The following is a 4,652-nucleotide window of genomic DNA, read 5'->3' on the forward strand; positions in this document are numbered from 1 at the left end:
CATAGCAGTTCCTTTTGGCCTTTTTCAGACTCTATAACAAAAAAATTCCATCCGAGCATTTGTCACTTCGGGCTCGTTAAAACATCGAAGGAGACTAGAGTCATCTTTAGCTTTTTCTCGACTCTTTAAAAGTGAAAAAGCAAGTTGTGTCTAAAGCGTCTAAAAATTCATTTAATTCGGAAACACATTTTTCCCCTTTTGTATTTTGGTTGATCGAGTAATCCGCAATCGTGGAAGAAAGTCAATTGAAACCCCGTCGTTCGCGGAGGCTTACGAGTCAACCGTCTTTGTCTCCGAAATCGAAAGCAGTACGGACAAAGCAAACTCGTTTAACCAGTTTGAAATCTCCTATCAAAGTTAGAACAAGTGTTCCAACAACATCCGAGATTCCGGTTACTCCAAACATTTCTGGAAACCCTGCCTCTATAGAAGAAGTTCAACAGCCACAGAGGGACAGTGATACTGATCCTAGTCTGAGAGCAAACACTTGCGTTACTGAACCAGTTCCATCTGCAACCGGTTCAGAGAGTCTTGCTCCTCAAACAATTGTCGCTGTCGATTCAACCCCTTCTTCGGCACCAGAAATATTTTACGGACCTGACGGTCTTCCCCTTCCACCTGGTTTGATTGCGATAGAGGAAATTGTAGAAGATCCGCAAGCAAGTACTCCAACACATTTTGGAGTCGGGGTCACTCTATTTCCTTCGACATCAGAAGTTAGTCTACCACCAGTGGAAGTTCCTGTAGAATCGCTAGGCAATCTATTGGATAGACTCAAAATGTCTGAACAACCGTCAACATCTAGGACTGTGTTGAATGACACAGCGACAGCAGAACTTCCTGTCGTCACTCCGACAATGTTTGCCGGCATACCATCTGTCTCGACTAGCTCACAACCGCTAGAAGGAGTCCATCCAGGGACTATTTCGACAGTGTGGTCCATTCCAGTTTGTTCCTCCGGAATAATATCCGGCAACTCTTATGTTGAGACTCGACAAATTGATCCATTTGGAGGTCAATTTGGGCCATCCAGTCCCCAAGGGCAAACAATCCCCTTGAGTTTCGGATTACCACCGTATGGGGGGCAGTATGCCCTTTCATTACCCCCTCCGGGAGTTCTCAACAGTATTCAGGTTATACTGGAGTTACGACGAGTGGTTGGGTACCTGTACTACCCCAACAACCAAGAGTTGTGTATTCTATGCAACAATGTGTACCTATGTCGAACATCCCGACAACACCAGCTATTATAACAGTGTCACAAGTTCAAACGATGCCTGTTGTATGTCAAACTCAAATTTCTCAGGTTGTAATGCAACAGCCCCTTGACCCTGTGACTCAACCACAATCGCCAACTGGTGGGGCGGCACAGGTCCAAACGGGTACAATTACCCCACATCTTGGTCCGACGGTTAGTATAGCACAACAGAACATGGCTTCACAACCGTGGCTGGTGCAATACCAACAACCACAATTCCAACAGGTGTACCAAGGTTCTGAGCAGCAGATCTTTGCGAACAGTGGACAACCGTACATTCAAAACAGTCAAAATCAACCACTTTACGGTGGTCAAGTCCACCAACCGTATCAGTCATACCAACATCAATTACATTATGCTGGTATGCAAAGGTCAACTGCTCAGGCAATTCCATCGTACCCTGGGTATGCTTCACCTAACCTGAATCAACAGTTACCATTCGTGGCAACTTTAGAGTTACCCGATTTACACCGGTTAACAAACGATCCAATTGCTTACGCCCCTTGGTGGCCAGCGATTCCTCACAAACTTCCATCGGACATTCCTAAATTTAATGGAAATCCAGGTGAAGACCCATCGAATCACGTGATGACATTTCATCTGTGGTGTTCATCAAACACCCTAAACGATGATTTGATAAGGCTTCGCCTTTTTCATAGGACGTTAACGTGTCCAGCGGAAAAATGGTATATTGAATTACCTAGAGCTTCGTTCGACAATTTCAGCACCTTAGCCATGACTTTCTTAACTCATTTTCAATTACCGATAAGGTATGAAACGGGAACGGAAATCTTAACCAACTTCAAACAGACAACGGTCACTCACATATCTGATCATATACATGAGTGGCGACGTCGTCATAGGATGGTGAAAATGTACGTTCCCGATCAACTATTAGCTGAATGGTTTATAAAGTCGTTACTTCCTGCCATAACGGAAGATGTGGCGAAGGGGTGAGTCGTAACGGAAGAGCAAGTTATTGCTCGTGCGCAATATCTAGACTTGGTCTATACTCAGTCTGGTACGCTCTACGACAAAATACCTGACGCCCCTAGACCAGAATTCTCAATTCCTCCTCCTCCTAAATCAAATAATGACTCTCATGCCGGCGATGGCGTGATTGGAACGACAAACGCGAAATCGACAAAGGCTTCGTCAAAGAAAGCCCGTAAGATTTCAGATCAAAATGCAAAAGACGAAATTCTTGCTTCAGAAGTAAATGACGTATCAGCAGATAAAGGCAAAGAAACCAAACAACCAGGAAGAAAGAAGAAGCAAAACAAAGGGAAGAAGAAGAAACAGGGTGAGTTGTCTCCTGACAAAACTTCTTCAAAACCTCCTGGAAATAGGAAACCACCCCCCTCAGGGTGTCAGATATGTGATGAGGATCATTGGACCTCGCAATGTCCATACAAAGCTGAGCTTAAAAGATTTTTTAAGAGTTCGCAAACCTCAGCTGTGTTAACTGATCTGTTTCCAAATCCAGGTACAAATCTGGTTGATAGTGGAAATGCTTCCCCGTTGCAAGTGCTAATGTTGTCGATTTCCAAGCAACAAAATGATGCTTTGATTTCGACAAGGAACAAAGATTACGGGAATCCGCAGCTGTCGAACGACAAAGGTAAAGATCAACCAAGTAGTTCGACAACAACTTCGACAGAAGTTGTACCACCCATCATTCCTGAATTAACAATAAAACCGCCAAAGGGAGTAGTACACAAGTCGACATTTAATCCTCGCGCCAGAGCAGCGCAACATTATAACATAGTGGAAGATTTGGCCCAATCGCCATCTGCTATGTCGACTCTTGAAGTACTACAAAATTGTCCATCCCAAAGGCAGGCTTTGTTATCAGCCATTGGTGGGGTTGATCCTAAGGATTCCAATCTTGTATCCTTCGACCACAAAGGATACGATCCTCAGTTACCAGCTCAACTAGCTTTCCTTATCCAAGTGAAAGCCCTCAACAAAACTGTTCACCGAACAATTATTGATGAGGGGGCATCTATATGTATTATGTCGATGAGTTGCTGGAAAACTTTAGGATCTCCAACCTTGTCGAGATCTTCGACGACATTAAAAGCATTCGACGGGAGGACATATACCCCATATGGTATCCTAAATAACTTGAAGGTTGAACTAGGGGGAAAAACAGTAGAAATAGATGTTGAAGTCATCGATGGAAATCTTGATTACAATATCTTGCTAGGAAGACCGTGGATATATGCCATGGCAGCTGTTGTGTCGACCTATTTTAGAAAGATTGCATTTCCCTTTCAAGGAGGAATTACAGTCGTCGACCAACAAACTTTCCTCCCCGACAGTTCACAAGTTATAGGAAGCATTCCAATGATCCATGGAAGCAATCATTCGCTTCAAAATATTGGAGTAGGTCTCCTAAAAGACCCTGCCTTAATGGGTACTTTTGCCCTACCGCCTCCGAGTAATCCGGCGGAAGTGGCCACAGTGGAAACCTACAATACGAAATCTTCTATATCTAATGGATTCCAAAGATTCCTGAACATTTTGTCAACATGGATCATCGCCATTTTAGAAATATTGTAGCAATAAATTTTCTTGGCCTGGGGGGCAACCCCAAATCAACGCTCATCAAGCGTTTGGATAGATAAGTCTAGAGAATACGGTACCCCTTCAGATCCTTGGTCGCGAGTGCATGGAACCGACGAAGGAATTGTCCAATCAATAGTAATTGACGGGGCACCATGGAATGATTCCCACCATCGTTCCCTTCTCCCAGATTGTAGAGAAGATACTCAAGATGACCTTTATCATCCTTCAGTTTTCGATTTTCTATCAAATACTGTAAATACAGTGGGCTCCGAGGACGGTTCTTATCTCGTGTCAACCTCGTTAAAAAATGAAACAAGGAGTCATGAGGATAGTTCTTTTATTGTGTCAACCTCATTAAAAAATGAAACAAATCCCCTTTTCAAATCTCAAAGGTAAGCCTTCATTCCAACCACCTAGTTGAATGCAATGAAGCTTGGGGGGCATGCACCTCGATTTGCGGTATTATGCTGGGGGCATGCAAACTTATCATCGAGCAGTTTTATCGTATAGTTCATGCTCGTTAAAAAATAAACATAAAATCGAGCAGTTTTAGCACATAGTTCATGCTCGTTAAAAAATAAACATAAGATCGAGCAAGTGTTTCAATCCGCGTTTAAGCTTGTTAAAAAATGAACTACCCCGTAAATAGCCACTGCGAACGTAAATTATCAGCCATTAAAGCCTTGGTCGTGTTTGCACCATCACCTCCACTTTTCCATTGGCCGATCATTCACCTCCATTTGATTGTTTACCCATTTTGAGGAACAGCTGCGAAGAGTGATTTCACCTAGCCATCCTTGTGACACTGCCGTGATTGGAAAAT

Source organism: Pinus tabuliformis, chromosome 7 (genome assembly GCF_031772625.1).
Source record: "Pinus tabuliformis cultivar Carrire ecotype Pingquan chromosome 7, CPIR1, whole genome shotgun sequence".
Taxonomy (NCBI): domain Eukaryota; kingdom Viridiplantae; phylum Streptophyta; class Pinopsida; order Pinales; family Pinaceae; genus Pinus; species Pinus tabuliformis.